Source organism: Anser brachyrhynchus (assembly GCF_964034855.1).
Source record: "Anser brachyrhynchus genome assembly, chromosome: 7".
NCBI lineage: Eukaryota > Metazoa > Chordata > Aves > Anseriformes > Anatidae > Anser > Anser brachyrhynchus.
In genome coordinates this window covers 26235761-26261574 of record NC_137701.1, presented here as the reverse complement: position 1 = coordinate 26261574, position 25814 = coordinate 26235761, and the positions used below count along the sequence as shown (strand labels likewise).

Sequence of the window (25814 nt, the reverse complement as noted above, 5' to 3'; positions counted from 1 at the left end):
CCTCCTCCTCCCCGCCTACCTCCGACACCCCCGGGCTGCTTTCACCCGGCGATGCCCGGCGTCCCCCCGCCCCCGGGCTTCCCCTCCGCGGCTCGGCACCGGGAACAGCCACCCGGTCCCTCCCCGGCGCCCCGCTCGCCCGCAGCCCCCCCGTTGCGTTCCCCCCATCCCGGGGGGAAGCGGTGCCCGGAGGCGATAGAGGCTGCGGTCGGCGAGGCTCCCGGCAGCTCCGCATCGGGGCCGGGGACAGGCAGGGAGCGGCAGGGAGCGGCAGGGAAGGGGTGCTGAGGGGTGTCGCGGGGTGCTGAGCGGTGCCGAAGAGGGCTCAGGGATGTGTTTGGCTGCTCAAGGTGTGCGCTGGGGTGCAGGCAGGGCGTTTGTGGGTGGGGGGCATCCAGAGCAGTTTTGGGGTGCCCGTGGAACAGGTACAGGACGCATATCCAGGGGGTGAATGGCACACACAGAAGGTGCGTGGGAAGGGCTGTGTGGGACGTGGAGAGGATGCCTGAGGGGTTTACAGGGGTGTGCGGGTGTGCATGGAGTGTGCACGTGCCAGCAATGGGGTGCCCTCCCTGGCACGCAGGGGGCTTTGCCTCCCCACCTCACCCCCAGGGCCTGGCTGGGGCTGGTGCACCAGCTTGGGGTGTCCAGACCTAGGGTGGGGGGGTTGGTTTGAAAACCACTTCACTGTTAACTGTATCAGGTGTTAAGTAGTGCCAAAGAAGAACAGATGAGAGATGGGGACAAAATGAAACCTCCTCCACACCAAGACCTTACTGCTGCTCCCTAAGGTGGAACAAGAAACCCTGAAGAGGAGGGACAAGGAAAGCCAGGTAAGTGGCAAACTTAAACCACTTCATATTCCAGTACTTTTAAAGGCTTTTACTTACTCATTTTAAAAAACACCTGACTTTTCACCTGAAATGAATTCATAATGAGATAATACAAACACGTGGGGATAGATGCACCGAAAGCCCAGGTTCTAGGGATAAAGCCTCACCTTTCCGTCACCTTGCATTCTTCTGTGCTGCCATCAAAACGCTGCTAGGTATCCCAAAAGTGGTTCCTAGCTGCTACGGAAAAGGGAAGGCGCAAGCTGCAGAGGACTGGGCTCTGAAACGCCTCTAGGGGCCATGGAGCAAACCACAGGCTCTAATTCTTTCCCCCACCCCATCTCTTTTTCTGCTAAACAGCGGACAACTCAGAAAAACGGGGACCAGATAAGAAAGTCACAGCAAAGCTGCAATTTGCTGCATTAGTGATAGGAGCTTTAAATTGACAGAGACCTCAATGTTTTTCATTTTGATCCTGAGGTGATTTTTTTTCAGCCACCGATAGAGGATGTACATGTCCTGCAACCTGAGTAGGAGACAAGACAAGATGCTGCTTTTTCCTGGTACATCATCTGTGTTACTGAGCACAACCTCTGCCAAGGGTGAAAACATCTACCAGTATGAGCCTATGAAGAGTTGTAGCCATCTCTTTAGTTTCTTCCAAGTGGAGTAGAAACTGAGCGAATGAGGAGGAATTGCTAGGAGGAAATTGTGTGCTGGCAATGATGCTTTTCTTACCCTTTATTCCCTTAAATTGACTATCTGCTGAGAAGACAATAGGCTTTCACTGTTTTAAAGGTTCCTGGGACTTTTTTTTTTTTTTTTCTCTTTTTCAAACTTGAATGACTGAGAAGAGTTCTAAAGAGAAGTGTCTTTATTTCCAGAGTTTCCGAATACCTCAGTTCTCACTGTCTCTGTTGAACCTCCCTCATCAGATTTATACCTTGGTAAAATCACAAAGAGGTTTCAAGGAAATTTTAAGAATATCTGTAAAGCCAGGCTTTTACATCTAGGCTTTTTTTTCCTCCTTAGTGCACAGTGGTGACATATCTCAGACTGTACAGATATGTTTCCCTTTAGAGCAAAGGAAGCAAATGCACATAAATCCCTGATCCCTGCTGAAGTGTGTGACTGTCTATAGTTGATCCTCCTCCCCTGTTGCACATGGCAATACACATGCATGTCATGGGCACGTCAGCTGTTTTATAAAGAGGTACATCTTATGCAATTGTTTTCTTTCTGCAGATAAATGACTATTTGCCATTAAAATTAGGAAAGAACACAAACCCCTAATAAACCCTTGTAGAGCCTCCCATGAGCTCGCTTTGACCTTTTCCATGTCATAGCTGACCAAAGTCTGTGCTGGCAACATATTTTGATAAAGTTTTCTTCTCAATATTTTTAAGCATGAGCTCTGAGAAGATGCTGCTCTGCATCATACTCATGCTTTTCTCTGCAGATTTCTAGTCTAGGCTTCATGAAACTCCTTTCCTGTAAATGTATGCATGTCTTACCAGTTGAGAATCGCTGCTCTAGACAATCTTGTAATAGCATCACTGTCTCTGCTTTCAATTTAAAATGATTGCTCAGGCCTTAAACACTCACAAAGAACAAGGCCCACTGTTGCCAGTGAACCCACATCTGCCTTCAGCTGGGAGGGAGGAGTAGGAGACACTTGAATCGGGATGAAAGCCACTGAGCTCCATAAGGAGAGCAGACGGTGCCCCTGCTGGGTTTCAAGGGATTGACTCATGCTCAGCAGAACTCACTCACATATTTCTCTCTCTCTCACTCTTTTTTCCCCTCCTGTTATTTTGTTTGCACGAGTCAAATCAAGAAGTAAAAAAAAATAAAAATAAAAAAAAATTGGGGGATGTCCCATCCTACTAGAAACCAGGATGAGGTAACACTTCACATCCTGTCATAGTATCTCCCCAGCATCCTTGCTAGGGCCATTTAACTTCAGGCTGGGCCTTCATTCTGAGGGTCCTCCAGGAGGTACAGGAGCAGCAAGTCAATAGAGCCACTTCTGTAGGTACTGATCCTAAGTCAAGTCAAGCTCAAAATAATATATTATTCACATATCATATTTAATGAATATTGCTGGCTAGAACAGGAGTGCATTCTCAACTGGCTACTTGAGGTTTTGGTTTGTTTGTTTGTTTTTAATTGTAAACATTCTTCATGCAGCTGCTCCAGGGATATGTTTAGGAAGCAGTGGCTGACTGTATTTAAAAGATTTCAACTCATCTTGACCTACATTTAGATTTCCGTAGCTTACAAGCCAGGGCTGTAACCAGTGAAACCCTCAGAGAGCTTATATAGCTTCTGTAGGGCAAGGCACAGGAAACAAATGAAGGATGAAGTTACCCAGCTGAAGTGTTTGGAAAAGTGAGTTACTGAGGCTGAACTACAGGTTCAGATGATTATCAGATAATTAGGAGCTCAAAGAGCAGAGCTGTGTAAAGGGAGCAAAGATAACCTCTCTCTCCTTTGCCTTGTGCTTTCTTCCAGATTCATTCTCTCACTTGAAGTCATACAGTAAAGTCTTTTAGGCTCCTTTCAGCAAGAAGTTCATAAGGTGCCTAACCACAACTGCAATTTTATGTGTTTCTTTCTCACTCAAACTTCTACTTCAGAAATTAAGTATAGTGCTAGTTCTTGATACAACCCTTATTAACAAGAGAAACTGGTAGAATTGAAGACGCTAAGGAAATAACTTTGTTGGGAAGGAACACATTCATCCATTTTCCAGAACTTTCTTTTCTCTTCCTGGAATGCAGGGGCCTATTTTTGCAGGGTGTAAGCACTCATTTTAAAAAGCAATGCAGCTTCTAGCCTCTTGAGACTAGAAGGTAATCTTTTAAAAGTTACTATAATATCTTCCCAAATCTGCAGGCAGACTAAATTATTATCCCCCATCCTGCTCGTGTCTTTGCTGACTGCGTATGTCGAAGGCATTGAGAACCTTTGTGTTTCGTGCTGCAGAGATTGAGCAGCTAAGGAGGCAGGAAGCCAAGAGGTCAGGCCCACTAGGTCAAGCACAATGCAGCGCTAACACTGACATATAATGTTTAGACCAGCATCAGTTCACTCAGCTCAAAAGCAGGAAAAAAAATGAATTAGATCTGTCAGCAAAACACCACAAAAGAAGTGTGTGCCCATCTGGTGAAATATACAGGTATTTGAGTCTTTATAAATTTAGGTTTGCTGGAAAAAGTTAACAGGGCTGTAAGCATTTGGCTGTTGGGGGAAATTACAGGTTTGGAAACTCATCAGACGTTTTAGTCCCTTGTACTTAGAGGTTGGAATAATGTATAAGCAAAAGGCACAAACAAGGAAAAGCTGGTAATTTCACTAATTTTAGTAGAAACTAAAATGTAAAACTTGTGTTAAAACCTGACATTTCTGTTCAAACTAGCAGGCCAAATATCTTGTCAGACTGCAAGAATTCTTCACCATCATTCTTATAAAGCCACTGGTGGTAGCAGATTAGTTCCACTTTCATACACTAAAAGCATTAAAAACATTAACTACTACTGGCCCTTGTTGAATTAAAGCCATTAACGGAGTGCTACTGGTATTCATGCAAGCCAGGTGATGGATAAAGGGAGCGGTTACTGTGTGTTACACAAAAACTTATTCAGAAACAGGTGCTGACTGTGTCTAGATTGACCCTACGAATGCACGGATCAATATAAAGGCAATAGGAAGGCAACACAACCACTCTACATCATGCAGTTAACTTTACCCTTTTCTTCACAGAATGGAAACGGCCAGTAACTGTGCTTATGTGGAAGACTACAGCTTTTTTTTTTTTTCCTCCCTTTTTTTACCCCTGAAGCTCTCACTTCAGCCAAAGTGAGTTCGAATTGATGGGGAGGTTCTGAGATGAATTGGCGGCTGGAGGAAAATCAGCAAGTATGCTTATTAACAATTTCTACCAGAGCATACTTATGTTCTGCACAAGTAATGGTCCAGAACTAGAAAGCATCCATTACACAGAGTTGAGTTAGTGCCCATTCCATACAGAGAACAGCCAAGCTAGCTACAGAGTATAATTTACTGTTATTACAACCTTCAGTCTCTAATCTCAGTTTCTAGCCTAAAGAAAGAAGCAGTGGTAATGGCTACATGGCTACAGCATGATTACAGAGATGTACAATATTCTTGCCTTTTTTTTTTTTTAAATATAAAGTTTAAGAGCAACATGGACATAATCAGTCTTACCCTTGGGCAAGAAAGAAACAACTGCTCCTAAGTCTTCTATAACACAAATCCGTTACACTGAAGAATTAAAAGTAATATATTCAGGTAGTATATTTGAAGGTTGCCTAATTCATGGCAATCAGATTGTTGTTTGACAAAGCTCGTAGTAAGCAACTTCAACACTTACAGGAGAGTAACACAGCATTCGTAAAGCAAAAGTTTTTGCCAGGAAATTCTATTGTAATTATCAACCAATACCCAAACAGAGGAAATGCAAGAGGATGTTAGAGTTGTCTGGAAATGCAACGCATACCTGACCATGGCCACATTTGCGATTTCCAGCCACCCACAGCAGAAGTTCCACGGAAAAAACTGACCACCTACATTTTGGAAGCCAACCCCCATTCCACTGTAACTGTACCTAGGTTTCTGGATTTATAGCTAGACCTCCCTTGTTGAGCAGGTGTAAATATGCATCTTGTGGGCTTGTGGCTTCACAGATGATTTCCCAGCCACTGTAAAAATGACTGTGTCTGCACATCATTCTTATGTGGAACATATGTCTCAAGATACCACGCGGAGATCTAGGGCGAAAGAAAGCAAATGTTTTCTTTACTTGTCCCCCTTTCATCTTTTTTCCCAAGAGAGAAAACAGTTATTTTTACCAAACATAATGAGAGAAACTAATCCCGTTATATCAGAGCCCTAGCTGAGAGTATTGTCAGCAAATTCCATCCAGACTATGAATTTGAAGTCCCTGTGGTGTGTCAAATTTCTGAGACTTCAAGCTAAAAAATGAATTTGTATAGATTATCTAGCTAGGGCTTTAAGATAAAGCTGGCTTCTCTGAAAGAAATGTGTTTTACACAGTGTTAAGTGTTCTGGTTCCTCTTTTATTCAAAGGAAGCAAAGGAGCTTTGTGAAGAGTCTTCAATAGCCTTTTCCTTTTAAAGCTGTGGAGGAGTTCCAGCCTGTCTGTTGCATTGGCTTAAACTTTGTTTTTCTCCAAAGCAAGAACCCTTTAGTTTTCAGTGGCTTCCACATTTTTTTCCTCCTTCTTTTGTGAAATGTGCCAGTGAAGTCAAGTGGGTTGTATTAACTTAACATTTTTCCAAACATTCACACTCAGGACCAAAAAAGGGAATATTTAATAAACACAACCAGGAATATGTTGGAATGTTGATCTTCTGATGATCACAAGAATTTTCAGTCATAAGGTCTAATTAAATATCCCAAGTTGGAAGTGCTTCCAGTGACTGTTACGTCTCCTTGTTATCTGGTCAAATATTTTTAAGTTAGGTCAAGTGGCTTCTGCGCCAAAGCGATAGTTTTAATGCGAATAACACACATGTGAAGAGACTGCAATAAAATTTACCTAGGCTAGTGACATTTTGGCATCTCAAGTTTAATCTGGCAACGTCAGCCTATCTTCATGCACCAGATGCTAACTGGCAATGAAACAGCACTGTGGAGGTAATCACAGGTGTTTGGTTATAGCAAAATGTCTTAGTTTGGGAGAAAATCAACAACAACAACAAAAAAAAAGCACACAACAGTCTGCATGGTCTGGTACGGGAATTTGTACTACCATTGCCGATATTCATGAATTTTGATGCAATGAGTTTAAAGAGAAACAAAGACATCACATAGAATGGTTTGCCAAAAATACCATACGATGTTATTATCTAAGAATAAAGCATTTTTTTTTGCCAAGATTAAATAAAGAAAACAGAAATGAAATCCAGAGATAACAAATGACTAATTAACCACTTCATCCGATTAGGAGCAATAGAATTCCAGTAGCACTCAGATAATCGGAGCTGCTTTGAATTAGCTGGTAAAACAAAAAAACATTTTAAGAGACAATCACTGCCTTAAGGAGCATCTCATCTAAGCAGACAAGCCAGACAAAGGAACATCATTGTTTCAGAATTAGGGAACTGAGGCACAGAAGAATTGTCTTGTCTGCAGCCAGTCTGTGGTAAGATAGTAATTGAATGCAGATCTCCTTACCACATGCACATTCTCCATTTATATTCCAACTGGTCAGCTGAAACAGCCTTTCATTGCTGCTCTATCAACATACCAAGAATTACACAAGACCATGAACATTTTATATGTTTGCTTCAAACCAACTTCTCTTCCTACCACAGCATTTAAAAGCATGTAGCCGGTGAGCAAACACTTACATAGACGCAATGAGGTCCTAAACCCAAAGAGCAGGTCAGAAGATTATGATCCACCTGGAGACTCCTCCCCTTGCAAAATTCTCACTGACTTCATATTTTGGACCCCCTACTTCCTTTTGCAGGATCAAGTTTTTCTTTAAAAGATCTTTAAAAACATTTTCTGCTTTTCTTCCTGTAGGAAGAGGAAGTCTCATTTATTTTAAGCCAAGGTCTGCCTTTTCACTGTATTCTTATGGTGCCTTTCCTCGTGCAGTGAGTGGCACTCCACTGTCCAAACACAGCCACCAGTATCATTCACAGAGCGAATCAGACAATCATAACACCCCTAAAGACAACACATGCCATTACCAGGTCTACCATCAACCAGCAGAAGTCAAGAATTAATCAGTCCTATTCATAAGTGTCAAGATATTCTCTGGGGGAAATTAAGCTACAAGAAAGTTTTGGGAGAACAAAGGCAGTTACAGCCTGGCCGCTTCTCCTAGCTCAGTGGCCCACGTTCATGAGGCCATTCACAGGCAGGTTCTGCTTCTAGGCTGCAGTACAAGAAGGAACACTGCGGGCTCCTCTGCTCCTCCTGTGGTGAGGGCTTTTCTGATAAAGATCTGTGAAAACACTTCACCCAGCAGGATTTCCAGGTCTCCTGCAATCCAAAGAACCAATCGCCCAAAATCAGACCTTCTGCTTTACTAAACACAACCTTCTCAGAAGCATCTTTATGTTATACATTTGTGTATTTTATTCATACACATTATAATCCACTGGGATTGAAGGAGAAAGCACTTTGAGACCAAACACAAAGCACTTTGAGACCAAACACGAGGGCCTCCACTTGCTCACAGGAAAACCAAGAAACTGTTTAAAAATGTTGGCACACAGGCAGGGATATAAACAGCGTTTCAGTTGCTGGAAATGAGGAATAGTAATAATAAGAAAAGGCAATAGAGAACATTTTGGTGCCTGCTTCTCTTCACTCAAAATCTAGAACTTGCTTGAATTTACTTTGCACCACAAGAAGTTCAGTCAGCACAGGGGAAATTTTCCCCGTTGGGAAACAAGTCTGCGATTCCTTTGAAACCTAGGGGTGCTAAATTAGGATCTGTTACCCTCACAGCCTCTGGGGTGATGCTCCAGGTACAAGCATTTGTACAGGAATGCTATAGGATATGGGGTGTGCTTACAAAGAAAGGCAGCCAGCTCAGCTTGAAGACTGAGTGCTGTTGGCGTCCAGGGACTTTCTCACACTAGTTCTGATCCCAATGTGTTCCATGGCAGTCACGTCTATAATCCAGCCTTGTGCTGGGATTTTTTCTTAAACAAATGTTGGCCACTGCCCATCTGATAAAACTTAGAAATGGAAACAGAAGAGTAATTTGTGCTGGCTTAAATTTTGTTCCTTACAAAAGCCACCCTATCCCTTCCCTCCCCAGGGAGGGTTAAGGGACTCCTGGAGCCAGGGTGCAGGACTGAGCACTGCTCAGGGCAAGTTCTTATTCCTTCTTTGCCCCTGCAATAGGTAATTACAACAGCCGCACTCCGTATCACCAACCACCCAGTTAATACATCCTTCCGCTGTCAGCATCTCCCACTCACCAGAGGAGACGGATCGGAAGTATAACCGGTGAGAGTTACGCTGAGGGCAGCCTCTTTCAGAAAATTCCCCTCCAACCAGGCCACCACTGTGCAGGAGCCACTAGCGAAGGGGAGAACCGGAGCCCTGGGATCTGGGGAGCCAGAGAGCTGGAGCACCCGGAGCACCCGGAGCCAGAGAGCCGGAGCCGCCCGCCCTCTGCTGCCCGCTGCCGCAGCAGCTGGGAGCTTCGGAGCCCGGCAGGGCAGCCTGCAGCTGAGCTTAGTTTTCATTGAGAATATAGAACGAATTAACTCTATCCTGAATACAATAATTCCCCATCTAGACAACTTCCAAACCAGCAAGTGGCTGGCAGAAGGAAGCAGCGAGCTCCATCTACCAGAAAATAACGATGATCGGAGCTTGCTGCACGAGCGCTATCACTAAGCCGTTAGCAGTTGCAGAGCAACTCTGCTGCAACCAGGGCAGGGCTCCCCGAGGAGGGCAGTGGACAGAAAGCAGCTGACTTCGCCACGTGTTCACCCTCGAGCTAAGTGCAGAAAGCCTTCAGAGTGTCCCTGAACTTTTGAGCTGAAATGGGGCAGACTCAGCAAGAAATGAGTAACAGCCCAGAGGAGCACATAGTGCCAGGAGAGAATTGCGCTCGTTTCTTCTCAGATCTCTCTGCTGGCCCTCCTGGCCCCACCCCACGTGCTCTGTGCAGAATATACCACACCTGTGTGCACCCTCTCCCACCACTGCTCTTCTGGTCCAGCATCACTATGAGTTGTGGTGCCAGGGGCAGTCTCCCAGTACCATTTCTGCTCTTTCCTTTCACCCATGCTAAAATAGAGGTTGTTGAAGATAAATTTACTGTCTACCTTGCAGCAGAGAATCTGCAGACACCAAAGTTAGCATCTCTTTTCCCTGCAGCCCTAGGTGACACATTGGATATTCAGCTCACTTCTGACTGAAAGAGCTACTTTTGTCAGAGCTACTTTATGTCCCTGTAGTTCCTCCACTTTTGGAAGCCAAATGCAAGTGAGTACACATACAGTAAACACTGCTTTCAGACAACGTTTATGCAGCTTGGCAGCTGTACCGAGCTGTGCCAGCTCTGCCAGCCCCAACCCCAGCCCCAGCAGCTGATCCTCAGCCCAGCACCAGGACAACCTGATCTCTGTCAGGCAGCAGCATCGCAGGATGCATTGCCGTTGTTCAGCAGATTAACAGCCCGATTCACGGGGCACCAGGTGAACAAAGCATGGCTTGCTGCTTGTCTCTCTTGAGTATCTTGAGCTCTTGAGCAATTGTAATTTCAGGTTCTATTTTTTTTTTTTTTTCGTGCAGAGATTTATCAGACATCTTGCCTGTACGGATTCTTTTGATCTCAGAGTATACGTTCATGCCTGCAACAGACTTTTGGAGCATTTATAGCTCGCTCTCTTCTATCCAGCTTCTAACTTGCATGAAACTTGTAACAGCTTAATTAGCTTGTTGTTCCCCCACTTCTCACATTAGCTTGAATCAGACAGAGTTCAAAAGTCATTAAGGGGACACAGATACTGGGATCATATAAGCCTTGTTTCCTTAATAAACTAAATTAACATTTCAGATGGTGTCTGGTTCTCATTGCTCACAGTCTAGACTAAACAGGCACATGCAGAGCAGGCAACGTATGAGAGCTCAAATTTATTTTTATCTTTACTTCATTTTCGCAGAAAAAAAAAAAACAGTTTCACAATAAAAATAATTTTAAGTGGTTTTGGGGGCAGCTCAAGAGAATGGTTACAGAAGTAGCAGTTTTTCCATTTCTATGTTTCCAGATTTATTCCAGCGTAGGACAATATTCGCCAAAATTAGGAGTGCCTAAATTTAATTCCCATTAGATTGATATCCAGTGCACACAGCACTGATTTTGAAATTTATTTTGATTTTTAGAAGAGATATCTAAATTGTCTTTTGAGGGTTAACCAGGATGATGAGGAAGAAACACATAATCAGATATTTAAAAATAAATATTATATCAGAGGTGCACATCGATCAACAGAGGTATGTGTGCTGGCAGGGAATAGGCAGTAATCTGCAAACTAATGCTGAGCTTGCAATGAAAAAAAAAAAAGCAGGAGAAAATCAAAGGGGTAGCTTTGAAGCATACTCCAATGTCATGGCTGAAGGACTCCATCATCAGACATAAAAAAAGGAACAAAGATGGATATTGCTTTATTAGTGCTCATAACAACTGGACGTGCAGTGAGACAGTTATAGTAAGCTGAATGCCATGAGTTAATCCATACATTTTTTTTTTTTTTCCACAGGGGCACTGAAGCTAATATATACTGGCATTAGCTTCAGTAATTACTCTATGCAGGTGCATATATTTGCTATGCTTGTAGCCAGCTTTGATGCTGCTCCAACACAAGCTGTTAGCAGGGAAAGGAAGGCAGCTGTGGGTAGGTATTTTGTACCTGGCGTTCATTAAGACTTCCAGTATATACCCCTGCTGGAGAAGCTGGAATTTGACTCTGGTGAAAGTGTGTACTTTGTGGATTTCATTTCTGGAAGTGTTCTTGACACTGAAAATGGTGACTAATGCTCTGTTATTCCACCATAAGGATTAACCAAATATTCAAGTCTTCTCAAATAATGTTGTGGCTGTATTTTTTTTTTCCTTGATGCATACATATAAAAATATACATTTGTGTCTGAGTGAATGAGTGTGACTGTCTTTAGCACTAAGGCAATATTTAGTCATTAAGCAGAAATCTGGAGAAAGGCTGCTAGCTTGCCTCTCTGACCTTCAAAACAGACCAAGATGTCATTGCAATGCAGATGTCAACTCTGATTATTATTTTCAAAAACAATTGTTTTGAATGAGCTTGAGGTATTTGAAGATTGATAGCTGTGACAGCTCAAAGGGCGTCATAGTTTTGGCGAACTGCAGAAATAAAGGATTGAAGCATAAATATCTTAACAGACATTTTCTTCCAATGAACACTATTTTCAAGCTTTTCCCACAGTTTCAGATATGTACTAACCACAGCTTGCTTACATCCCCAGACCTCTGATGTCATCCCATCAGGATGGATGTTTCTACTGGAGTGCTGCAAAATGTCCAACTGTAAAAATGAAGTAACAAAAGGCCCCAAATGAGGCAATATTAAAGGTGTGAAATCCAGGTGAATTATGTTAATATTCAGCTATTTATCAGTATGCTTGTACAACAAATAAGGTTCAGTGTTTCTCCCACTCTCAGTTATCTATTTTTACATGCTAAGGTTTATCCGTGTCCCTTGAAGATTTTTATGCAGATTTTTTTTCTTATTGTTGTTTGTTTTTAAATTTAAATGCATTTCTGATGCATCTTAATTATTCTTAAATCAGATTATTGCTCAGGCTGCTTAACTCACTAGTAGTACTGATTTAGCACCCTTAGGGCCCACCTTCTCAGACTGAAAGAACAACTTTACTGTCCACCTGCAAATTCTAGAAGGCGTGAGAAATGGAAGAGGAATGGACATTTCCAGACTTAAATAGAATGTCTCCAGACTTGTCAATTCCCATAGCTTTTGTAGGTGTTACAAAATACAGTTACATTTTTATCCTTTAATGAAAAAGAGGGAGGTTTACTACCAGCCATATTTCTGTAAATACATCTAAGTTGGAAATCATTCCTACTTCAGCTCAAACAGTGCAGTCATTTCACCCTAAATCATCCACAACACTGGGGTTAAAAACAACCAAAAAGGACTACAAAATCTACCTGCAAAATAAACTGCAGAAAAAATCCCTCGCCCAATTAATTTTGTTGTCAGAATTTTATTTTGAACTGGAGCTGTTTGACATCTTTATATGTTGTATATCTTGCTTTTATCCTGGAGCATGTGTTCATTGGTAGCAAAAATATGTCTCTCAGGTTAGCTGAAAATTGGAAGTTGGAGTAACTCAGTCACATCAAAGTGAAATGTTTTCACCACATCTACACAGCTCAAGAGAAATTTTAATTTCTTTATTATGGATTTACAATATAATTTGATTTGAACATCTCTCTATGTCTCAATTTCCCTGCTTCTAAATGGAAGTTCTAATAATAACTGGTTACGCTATTCCTTGGCAATTTTTCTAGACTTTCAGGACTACAAGACTGACAGTCTTTTCCTCTATATGTATTCCCCATCTTCTAAAACAGAGTTTAGTTTGCAGTCTTTTCGTCTCATACCAATATGATTAATCATGTTGACTTCACAGAAAAATGGCCTTAATTAATTAACAGAGTAAGCTGGAGACTCCAACTCAGATCAGATTCCTATTCATCAGTAGAGGCATTCAAGTGCTAAATGATTTGCAACAAGTCTCACAATAAAAGCTTTAACATTTTTTCCAATGCAATAGATTATTTTTTTTTCCTGAGAGATTTCAAAATAATTAGTTAAATGTCTAAAGAACAGAACATGTGAATTAATTAATCAATTCATGGAACTATGGTTTGTAGTAAGTTAATCTCATTAAGGCAAATTTAATGAAAGGTTGAAAACAACAATTGACCAAATATAACATGCTAAAACCACAAAAAGAAATCTGCTTTCATTCTATACTGAGAACTGGTGAAGTATTAACAGATTGACTGTTATTAACCTAAATTTACCTGAGGCTTTAGACTCTATAGCTGCTCTTGGAAAGCCCATTTCCTCTTAACACGGAATCTTTATCTGAGTCATAAGCTTTGTCCAGAACTCATTTGGCTTCAATAAAGCCGAATGAAAATTTTTATTATTTTTATGCAGGTAACATTGTCTGCTTTTAATGTGGCTATGCATGTGTGCAGTTTAGAGAAAAAGTAAATAAGAAGGGACACTAGGATTGTAAAATGATGTATGGTACTAAAGAAAGCCTATCAGGCTGTCCTGTTATTGTGTCTGCCATTATGAGACTATGGAATAGCAACTGAAACTTCAGGGCAACGTATTTACAACAGAATGAAATAGTGCTTATTATCCCAGAATATAAACAGCTTTCAAGGCACAAATGCCTGATAGCATTGAGGCCAAAAGGTTAAAAGAATTCCAGACCCAATTAGCTCCCTGTGTGAGTGTTAAGAACTTCTCTAGTTTTGTTATACATTGTGTTAGTGCATACAAAATTCAAACTTACAGTTCAGGATATACCATAAGTTGTGTAGGGACAATACAGTTAATCTGAAAGTTTGGCAGTAAATATAGAAGCTTTGATGCTGAGGCCAAAACCAACATTAAAAAAATATATATTTGGAAGGAGAGAAAACAGAAAAATAATTAAATCTTAAATTTACAATACATTAATTTACAGTACATTGGGAATTTTTGCCAAGTGGAGTAAAAATAATGCCAAGTGATTAGAAATAGATCTAAAAAGCAATAAAAGAAGGAAAACTTAGTTTTGGAAAATCTAAATCAATAGACCTAAGAGAACAAAAAAATGTCTTATTAAGAGGTAGGAAGGAGCCTGGAAAGCCCCGCTGTTTTGAGGAACAATGTAAAGAACAGTAGTTTGCAATGTGGCATGACAACAACAAGAAAGATGCAGCACAAAAGGAGTAGCAGGGAGAAGTACCTGCCAGGCAGGTGGGATGTGGCTGCAAAGATAGAGCTGGTTGGCTCTATGCTGCTGGGATGGCTGTATCCCTCTAGAGCTATACTGCGTTCAGCTCTGGGCACTTCATTCGCTCCTATGGTGAAGTTGGGTAGGGACTGGAACCTGACTGATGAGGAAAGGGATTCATTTGTTCAGCAATTTGGGTAAATCTGGCCTAATAGAGCAGAGGAACAGTCTTTAACAGTTAATATTTAAATGGTGTTAGATGATGGTTGTGGGAGTGTGGCCGTGGGGTCGACAAGCCCCATGGTTGGTGATAACATCGGACTCTTAACGATGAGGCCATCAAGAATGTAAAGAGTTTAGCTGGGTGTTTGCGTTGCCAGGCAAAGTTGTTGACTGATGAATAGTTAGTGGAAAAGTACTGCCGTGGGGCGAATAGTATGAGAAGGGCGCCTGTCCTCAATAAGGGAGATTGAAGTTATGCCCTCAATAAGAGAGAGTTGAAGTTATGTCATCAATAAAGTAGTAGCAGTTACTGATCCTAAAAGAACCCTGGTGTCCTTGTGGTCATTACGCCACAGATGGTGATCTAGTGCTTCCTGGTGTCACTGGCTCTCTCTCTGCTTTCTGGGCCTTGCTAGAGGGCATTATTAACATCTGGCTTCTCTGTGTCTTGGAAGATGATGCCACTAGTCGTCCAAAAGACCTTTACAGATTGACGGGAAATTATCCCATCTCCCAGCATCCCAGATATGCCTTGGGTTGCAGGCACCCAAGGGCATTATATCTTCACTACCATTTTAATTAGATTTGATGTTTCCACAGAAACAGCATACCTCATGCCTGCTAGAGCTAACTGCAATCCTTCATAGGACCAGACATGCTTAAAAAGAAAACAAAAGCATTCTAGCAATGACTCAAAATAAATTTTTAAAATTTTAGGAGAAGCCTAAAAGTAATAGAATATAAATTCTGGTGATACTTAGCTGCGAAGTGCTCCCTTAGACGTTTCAATGACTCAACCATCCTGGAAATGGAGGGATATTATCTAACCAGCTAGATGTCTGTTCCTGTTGATTGCACAGAAACTAAGATAGAAATGTTCTCCCTCTCTCATCTGATTTTTTTCTCTCTTTCTCTCTTTTCACTCAAATCTTTTTAGTCCCAGCCTAACTTTCACTGCCATTCACTGTACTTGTAATAAGCCGGGCCCATGCCCTTTCCTTGAGCAATGAGGGAAGAGATTGTATTCCTAGACAGGTGTATCTAATGAGATAGTAATTATTATCTTACCTTACAACCTTTAGAACATGCATTCATGCTTAATTAGCATTTCGGATGATCAGAACGATACCAGGACAGCTACAAAGCTTCAAAAGTCATATACCATAAGAATTATTAAGTGCATGTATATTTTATAAAACTTACAGTCTGCCCTTTGACCTCTTCAGGAAAATTTCATATGAAATCTAATGGTGCAGGCAGCAGGTCCAGCATTATTGCTCAGCAGGAGAAGTACAAGAGAAGGACTATTCCCAGGGCAGCTCCAGCTCCACAGGGGAACGTCTGCTTGGATGCCAGGACCATCTTCTGCCAACTCACACCTTCTCCAGTGATATAGGGTATATTTTAAGCTTCTCTTTCCCCAAAACATATAACTATGTTGAAAAGAAAATAAATAAGCAAAATTCAAGTATCTCTGCTAGTACTAGAAGTAGAAAAGTATGATTTCCTGCAGATTTGTCCAAAGCTCAGGTCAAAAATAGCTGGCAGAGTCCCACTGTCAAACAAAACATGCAATTGCTTAAGGAAAAAAAGTACTATGAAAAATCCAGATGAAAACAGGAGCTTAGCAAGAAGTTTAATAACTCCTTGTCCAGACTAATTAGAAATAGTGGGAACATTCAAGTAGGAACATGCAAGTAATATAAAGTTGTCAGGAGCTGTTCCTAAGTGCTAACTACTGGGACCATTCAGCTACATTGGGATTCGCCAGTCAAAACAATGTGTTCGGTGGTGAATGTGGTAAAGTTGAAGTGTTTTGTGTTTTATCTCAACAAATAAACCCAAGTTCAGTACTCTAGGTCTTATTTAGTAGGGATAGTCAAATGGTAAGCAGAAAAGTGAAGGTGTAGGGTCTAGAAATTACGTGCTGTAGTTAAAGCTTTCTTATGTTTACTTGGCTTGTTTCACAGATAAGAATTTTAACATTTATTCAATTACTTGTTCTGTATTACTTAGATCTTTGCTTAATCTCTAAAGCCTTTGCTACATTGGAAAAAATATACTCTAGTGAAAAGTTTTATTTTATGTTACATACAAAGCCTCTTTAGAAGTATGATAATGCAGCTTAGTCTTGAAACACGAGGCAACTGCTCATTTTACTCTCACTGTTAAAATGTATGTAGCTTTGCACAGATCATATCCCTGCCATCAGAGTTAGGTTAACAATTTATGTTTGTCTTTATACACCAATAGAATAAGTGGTGATAAAAGCAAAGATTTCACCTTCATAAAAAATAAAAATGAAGCCCTCTGGCTTGTAATAGTGATGCCACACTGCATGTGTGATTTTTACAGTATTTCCTCAAAACTGGTCTTCTATTACTAGATGTAGGTTATAGCTAGTGCATACCTGAAAAGGGTAATGCTTTTTTGTTGTTGTCGTCATTTGTTTGCTTGATTGATTTTTAAGAAAATATGGAAATAAATGCTTTTCATTCAAATCTGGATACCCCTCTAGCAGTAGTCCTAATATTCCCTATATCAGTGGTAGCCTTAGGTAAATACACTGGGACTGAAGCATGAGAATGTTGTAATTTTTTATTGATTATGGATGGAGTGGGAAGAACAAGTGCAAGCTTAGATAAAGCACCCCTTCAGCTATTAGTTTCTCTATTACGTAGTGCAAGAACTGCATAATCTGAGGAATATAGGTCCTGATTCTAAAACAGACAAGGAGTGCCTCCACAGGCTTGGAGCCCAGATACTTAAGCTGATCTCAAGAGCACTCACTTTTATAAGCATTCTTTGGAGAACTTGGCTTGGAAATGCAGCGTCCCCGGAAGTTAGAGCCACGATTTATAATAAACTACCCACAGACATTCAGATGCCATTATGGTAAGAATTTATTTCCTCCAGTGGGTAACCAAGGTAGACTCTTATTCCAATAAAGGTTGCATTGGAAGGAATATGGGAGCAGAACCATGCCTGATACGATATATGCAAGGAGAGAATTATGGCAGGAAGGAAAAGGAGAGGCTTTAATATATAAGTGTAAAGCCACACAGATTAGATGAAGAAACCTACAAAAGTGTTCTCAATGTTAATGGAATGATGTTACCAGATTTGATCAACCATAAGTGTAACAATGCACAGAAAGAATGCATGAATTATAATCTTGATTTAAATGCCAATATTTGCAAGAGGTGGATGGGAACAATCAGGCTAGTCAATGTCTCCTTAAAATGTCAGAATAACTTCTTTAGAAACTAAAATTCTGCAAAACCACAAACATGAAATCTTTAATGACTAGGCGTACTGCACAGCCAGACTGTCTAGAGCATAGGCTGAGAACGATCAGCTTCAAGCCTTGTGACCCAAGTAATGAATCTTCTTGCATGCCTGTAATGTAATCTTCAAAAGGATAATTTTTTTTCTGATAGTTTTTGGAGCACTGACTGATTTTTCAACAAACCCCAAAAACAGTGCAAAATTACTTTCATTTGCAGTCCTCCCAGGCCTTTGTATAAGGAATCCTAGTACATTTGAATTGGACTAAGTAGATTTCTATTTAAAAGGTGAAGAAGCTGCTGCTCTGTTACTTCAGTAAAGGGGATCCGGCTGAAGAAGCTGACTAGGATAAATGTCTAGACTTTTATAAATGGTCTCTGGACTTTAGAAGCAAAATGTTTCTCATTGTGGCTTCTTCTGTTGGATAAAATGACTGTTGAAACTGTATTTGAAAGATGCGGCCAAATCCAAAGTAACCACTTTCTGCAGTTAGGGTGAATGACAACAACTTTTGTTGTAGCTGGGTAAAAAACATTTTATTTTATTTTTTTTTAGAAATGCCCAGAGCTATTTACAAACGAAGAAAATTAGATCACCATCAGATAACGTTTAGAAATGGTCCCTTTTGTTCTGTCATAAGCATGAAATGTAGAAGCCATGCAAGATCATACTTGCAGACCTTAGTGCAAGAAGGGGCTAGCACTGCAAGCAGAGGACTGTCCCACCACTTTTGGAACATTTGCTGGAAGTTTCTAAGAAAGCCGACAGAATAGATTTTAAAACCGTCTCAGTAATTTAAAATATTAATAGTGAACATGTGTTGTGACTGCAGTTAATTAAGTCTCGATAAAAGAATCTGTGTGTAAACAATTACACACTCCCTAGAATATTTCCTGAGTGGCACTAACAATAGCAGTTCTTCCACACATGGCTCAAGATGGTCTGCAAGAAGGGTGTCTGAGGCTCCTCAGCTGGTTCGTGGTGGTGTTTCCTCCTCTCCATGCCCCAGCCAGCTGCTAGGAGAGAGGCTCTGCTGTCCTCAATGTGCCCTGAGCCTGGCTCTCCAAGCGGTGCTTTAACAGGGATGATCTTAACACTCGTGTGAGGATTGGAGCTGGGCTATTGGATGGCAGAGACTAAAGTGAAATAAAGATGGTGATGGCATGTCAGGGAGTGTTTAACCCTGAGGTGTGGATTTGGTGAAAACATTGCATTAGCGTGATGGGGCTGTGACTCTGGTCCATATGCAACCGTGAAATCGCGGTTGGCATTGCTGCCTGCTCTTACAGCAGGAAGGTAGCTGTTGGCAACACCTTCAGGTGGGGCTTTTAAAGACTTCTTAACAACATAGTTGTGGCTGCAGGACCTTCTTCAGGAATGAATGTTCCTGGGAAGAACTCAACTAGGAAGCTCAAACAGGCAAATGCCAGTGTTTGCTCAGGATATGGTACACCAAGCAGATGGGATTGAGTGATGATATCTTTTCAAAGGAAAAATAGCAAGTACTCTTGAAAGAACTCAGTTCAAAATCTGATCTGACTATATAAGTCCTTAGTCAATGGCTGCTGTAATCACTGAAATTCCAGCTTCATGACTTAGGGAAGCTCCAGTTGTCGCACAGACATTCCTGGTTTTAAACCTGGAATTGGTGGCAACATTCCCATGTGCTTGTGCTACAGAAAATGAAAATGATTATCACTAGCCCTTTAATTTCAAACTCAGTTGCAGGGGCCAGTGGAAGATATAAAAATGCCATGGTGAAAAATTCCTTGAACAGAAACATCAACTTAGGCTGGAGACAACACTAGTGCTGGATAGAGCCCAATATCATGGTGAACTGCTGCATCTCTGCATGTTGGGAGGGAAGGGGGATGAAGGGTGAAGATCTTCGCAGAGCAATACTACTGTGTTGTCTGTCTGAAGTCCTGGGGGACAGAGCAGAGCTCTTGGCCCTGCTCCGTTTGTGTTTTTTGGAAAGAGGGTGCTGGGGTAAGGGTGATGTTGGGATGATCTTAGTTCTGGGATTCGGTCTGAGAGAGAACTGGCATTCCCTAAGGAATAAAGAGAACCTGAAACTGATATTAAAGCTATTTATATTCTACCTTATGCCAAGAAAAATATTTTACACTTAGCTTAATACCATAATTGAGAGTCCAAAACCATCACTGCTAGCTTCTAAATAGAGAACAGAATCTGGGAGGAGGCAGTAAGAAAATATATGTTTTGGCTGTATTATTGCAGCATGGAGGTAGCCAGAATTCATCACAGGCTTGAACAAAACCAGGAGTCTTAAAAGAAATACTACTTCTAAGTAGTCTTTAGACATGCAAATACTTTAAGGGCCTATAAACCACATAATGTGAGCTTCAGTGCAGATGGCTGCTACGCTCTAGCTACAGCTTAGGCTGCTCTTTTTCTGGTGAGTGAAGTACCAGTTTTTACACTGTCTTTGGAGTATAGTGTAGAGAACACCAGTAAAGGATGTTCTCAAGGGTGCAAAAAGGAGATTATCAGCATGTCTCAGTGCTGGTGAACTTGTAATCCTGATGGTGTACCTCAAGACCAGGCATTGCAGCAGGGCTGCGCATGAGGAGTGAAGTGTTGTGTGTGGCCAGGACCAACATTTGAGGGTAGGACCAGAGAACCCATGGGATAATACTCTCCACTTTGTGTCCTGATAAGCAGAGGATTTGGTTTTCACCTTGGTGTTTGTTCTTCAAACATCATGTGCAAGCTTTCACTGAAGATGCGTTTAAGTATGAATGCAGCAGCTGTGTAGATTTACAATTCACATTTGACACCATCCTGTTTACATACGATTCCATTACCGAAAAAAAGATCACCAGGTAAGTGTGGCACTTCTGTTAAATTTCTGAAGGGAAATCAGTACATGACTATGTGGATTGACTAACTCACATCTGCACAAAGATAATCTAGTGAATATTGCTCTCCTCACAGCTGCACTATAATATACCAGGAAGACCTTTGAGGCCTTCTGGCAAGAATCATGGAGAATTGCCAATAACTGAAGGTGTGGACTACTTACAGAGGTATCTCTCCCTTGCCTACACTGCAGTAACAGATGAAAAGATCGACAGTGACTGCACTTCTGAAAAACGTTACAGACTGTAGAAATAGGGTCCATTTTCACCATTTAAAAGAAATCCAAAGACCAAAAACTGGGAAATCTGATTTCTTCTCTACCAAAAAGATTTCACAGCTTATGGACAATGTGTGTCTGTATACCATATGTGTATACATTGGTACAACCATCGTTTTTCTTTTAAGTTATTAAAAAAAAAGCATAAACTATTCTTTATTCTGAAGAAAGATCTGTTCAAATGTAATACTGATTGGAGGCTGGGAGAAAGGCTATGTTCTGTTCAGGCTCCTGGCTGGTTACTGTCACCCTCAATCCCTCCTTAAAGCTGACAGCCCGGGGTAAGCTCAGCAGTGAGACGACGTCTACCGTTTGAGTCCCCTGCACCTGAGGCTCTGCAGGCAAAATCCCTGACTCACTTGTGTAACCAAAGACTACTGAATATCCCTGAATCTGGCTGAAGAAAAACTGACTCAAGGACTTGGTTGTGCAATGAAATTACTGAAGGAATTTACTGAACTTTGGGGAAGGCAGACACTAATCTCTAGCACAATTTGACTGTCTTGATCAAGAACAACTTGAGATGGCCTGCCTGAGCTTAACTGGAAACAGGTCATTAATGTCGCAGCCTGATCTGCCCAGGATGGTTAAGAGCCCAATCTGTGTTTGGCTTTAATGCCCTTGAGCTGACTTAACGTTCTCAGTTTTTGGACATTCTGGTTCCGGCACAGTGGTGGGTGTGCAGAACTGTCCCAGCTGGTCCAGCACTGTCCTTGGATGTATTCACCCAGTACTTCCAGATAGTTGCTCCAAGAAGTTATGGAAAGCAGCTGAGCAAAAATGTTTTTAATGGGCATTTTGGCTGTTCACCGTATAGCAAGACGGAGCTCACCAGGGCAGCACGTTACCATCAAAACCCATTCAGACTTGAATATTTCTCTGCCTTGTCTGGGGAGATCATTGAAGTGACTAAATTTAAGATTTTTAAAATTTTTTTTTTTATTTTTCCCTCCTGAATTTGTTTTTCTAGCCCTCAGATTCTAACCAGGGATGTGTTTCTTTACCTTCTTAGGGAAAAAAAATTAAAAAAAAATAAAAAATCATGATTATTAAGGATGACTGTATAAACCAATGATTTAAGTAAGGTGCTTGAGATACTAGTAGCCACCACTGTTACTTTACAAAATGTATCATGAGCTGTGAAACTCTCCTTCTGGACAGAGCTGAATGATGTTGCCACTTAGCCAGGGCTGGTGTCCCAGGCAGTTTATCTACACATACAGAAGTAGCACTGGCTTCACTTCAGCAAGTAAGACATCTTTGTTTCTTATGCAGACTTGGAGAGGCTTGCACACAGTGGTAAGGCAGCAATCCTCTGTGTCTGCAGGGAGCTATCACCATTCCCCGGTTCTCTGAATGAGACACTGAATTATAGACGCTCATCACCCAGGACATCAGAGCAGGGAATTACAAAAGGCTTAAACTCAGGTATGCTGGACACTGGAGTTTTGCCCTATCCATTTACTTTTCCATATGGAAGAGGGTGCATAAGGGGAAATTTACCGATAAGAGCTTGGCAAAGCATATTTCAAGAGGTCCTTTCCTTTCCATGTCTCTGGGAAGTGCAGATGTCAAGTTCACAGTATATGCTCCGTAAAAATGAACCCCCTGTATCTTGTCTCTTTGTGCTGACATAAATCTAGAGGAGGCTACACAATGGCTAAAATTGCAGCTGCTGAACTGTTCCTTGTAAACTAATCCTTGGAAGGGGAGAGGTGTTTCACAGCAGCTATTCCTGAATGTAGAACAGAACAATGATTTAATGTTGAATACACACATTTCACATATCCCTTATATTTGGAGGCTGATATAGTGGTGGACATAACCTGAAACCAGCCATCCTGGCCAAGCTGGAGCGTTGTGCTGAATGCTTGTTTGGCTATATGATCAGCACGCTACCTGTGACTGTAACTGATCAGCCCAACTAGCTGCACTCTGCTCAACTTGGCATCATAAATTTCAATTGTAAATCTTCTTAACCTCTTAAATTATATTATAAAATAACTTATTTTGTAACTATATACAATACCATGGAAGAAACTCTTAAGCTGGCTTTCCCACGATCGCAGTAAAACAGCAGGTGTGGAAGGACAGGCCTTCAGACACAGAGGTGCTGGTTCCTTTTGAGCTCTCTGTGTTATCTCAGGGCTGTTTATGGTACCCTTCACCTTCCTCATTCAAACATTGTCTTCTGGCTACAAAAACTGAAGCATCACAGCTGGTTGTCCTTTGTCTGATCCTTCAGCTCTGAGGGAGGTCTGTGCTTTTCAAACTAGACAATAAATCTGCCTGAATTTAAATACTTTTATTTTCCTTAGAAACAACAGCAAAATTTCATGTGCCACACAAAAATGACCTGTGTAGTTGACACTACAGTCCAATTAATTACTTTATTCTTTACCTCTTCCAAGCTATCCCAGCAAAGACAAATCTCTCTACCCAATTACTTGGGCTCTTCCTTGCTGCGTACTTCTCAGGCTATGAAACTTGAGTGGTCAAAATTCTTCTATGACATGCAAATTCTAGTGTTTTTGATTTGGCGTTTTATTATACACAACACTCATTAAATAAAGAGCTCGTAAGAAATACTATCATTACCTGTTTTCTCTTGAACCACTCTCACCTTTTAAGGACCTGCATATTTGACCTTGCCAGCTTTTTCTTCCACAATGCTGCAAATTAATAAATGACTATATGTGGGAAATTTTATAGGTCATTTAAATTCTTATAGCTCTGATTAACACATCTCAGTAAAAATCAAATAATTTTATTAAAGAAAAATCTTTCCTCCTATTTCTTCTTAGCTTCTCCCCCTCTAAGAGGATGTTAAAAATCTGCTTGCATCTCATTGCCCTAAAAACTTTTTGCAGCAGTCAGCTCTTGCTTTGATAAAGCTAATTTTGTAAGGATGAGTAGGACACAAATAAGATGGTGTAACATCCTCCCCATTGAGACAAAAGTGAATGAAAATGTAAGAATAACATGCTCAGGCATCTTGACACCATGGCTGCTTTATGCAGATTATCTTTGGCCAGGACAAATATCCTCCTTCAAAAGGAGTAACCGTAAGAAGAAAACTGGCTTAATTTGTGTAGTAATGAATAATTTGCAATATTTTGTCAGCCTTCTTGTGAGTTTTAAAGACTAGAATTTATTGTAGCTTCTCTTTAATCTATAGCTTAAATCTTGCTTTACTTCTTCTCTGAAACTGCTTGTAAATATTAAAACATGTTAGCTTTCACATCATCAACCTTATTTTGAATCTGAGCACAAGTAGTGTAGAGAGTACTAAGATTTTCAGGCCAAGCCTTAAAAGCATTCTAAATCACTGAAGTCACTATTTAGTCTAACTTTCCTTTTTCGAAGTTGCAGTGCCAGTTGGCTTTTTTTTTTTTTCTTTCTAGTATGCATTGTCTTCATACCTTCTCATTGCCCAGTTACCAGTAACTAAAATAACCTCAGAACTTCTACACAGCACAACTTACGCATGGTTAGCACACCAACTTTAAAACATGTCATTCAAGTAACTAACCATGGAAAGAAAAACTTCAAACTGCTAGAAAGTGATACCTGTATCCTACAAAGAAACATACAGGAAAAAGCCAGCACCAGGTTCTAGGGAAAACAAAACAACACAACCACAAACACTACAGAAAAAGAGTTCTTAAATTCAGGTATTTATAGTGCTGTTCCATTTCCAAAGATGTTTTCCCTGATAAACCATGAGCTGTGAAAAAACACCATTTCAGTGCTGTTATGTGTGCAAGAGGAACAGAACAGTAGCAGTAACACACCCTCTCTGTATCTCAACTTCAAATCTTTCCTGATCCATATTCTTGACATCGAGATCTGGAACTACCTATCAAGGAGAATGAGGGACTGGAACGACTCTCTGCTCTGCTCCTATTCCTGTATAAGCCAAATTGCATGACTCAGCCCAGACTCTATTTACGCCCAGTAGATATTTGACACCTCAACAACTATTCTGTGTATTCTAGTGCTTTGCTAACTGTTCTGGTTTGCCAGCTCTAAATAATTCCCAATTCTTCTCTTTTATGTTAACTGAAGCCTGTTACTGCTTCTGTTTCTTAGCACCAGTGTGTTTTGTGCTTATGCACTGGTACTATATTCAAGATAAAAAAAAGCAACAAACAATCATCTGTAAAAACTATGACCTTAAACAGAAGTGTAAAGCAAAACAGAACTCTGAAGGTTTTGGACACTCCCCTTATTCTTTCAAATACAATTCTCAAAAGTGAAAATTGAGTCTTACCCAATGATGAGTGAAAAAGGGCTACTTCATGTGTTTTACAGGATCTACCATATACTGCAAATCCCATATGTCGTCTGCATTTATTTGTTTATCCCGACACATTAGTTTTAACCCCCCAATGCTGCTGCAAAGCTGCTCTGTAGTTAGCTCTTCCCTGGCATTTACCTGTGGAACCTCTTGCCCGTTTATGACACCTTGCAACTGATCTTCAGGGAAGAAAACAAATCAATAAAGGAAAGTTTAAGACTTCTGCCCTTAAATTCACGTTTAAAAATAATAATAAAAAATACATGAAGAGAATTATCTAGTCAAGGCAGTTTTTTTTTTTTTTTTTTTTTTTAAGTTCAAAGCAGCTCCACTTTCATCAGTTAAATTCCCACTTTATTACTGAATTATAATGGGTCTAAACCCAGCTTGGCTCAAAAACAATGCAGCTGAAAAAAGAAATCCTGCCCACCCATTTCTTTGATGATAACACTTTGCACTCCTTCAT

General features: G+C 40.9%; 1 long non-coding RNA gene across 6 annotated transcripts; it reads left to right on the top strand.

Moving 5' to 3' along the window:
• Positions 1-28: 28 nt before the first annotated feature.
• On the top strand, positions 29-25745 carry LOC308198545. Of its 6 annotated transcripts, XR_013953997.1 has the most exons (7): positions 29-833; positions 8748-8852; positions 9735-9842; positions 11120-11254; positions 11862-11980; positions 15827-15997; positions 20847-25745. It is a non-coding gene; the product is annotated as an uncharacterized lncRNA (long non-coding RNA). The 6 variants fall into 6 exon arrangements; XR_013953996.1 differs by lacking the exon at positions 15827-15997; XR_013954000.1 differs by lacking the exon at positions 20847-25745 and having other exon boundaries at positions 15827-17461.
• Positions 25746-25814: the final 69 nt, after the last annotated feature.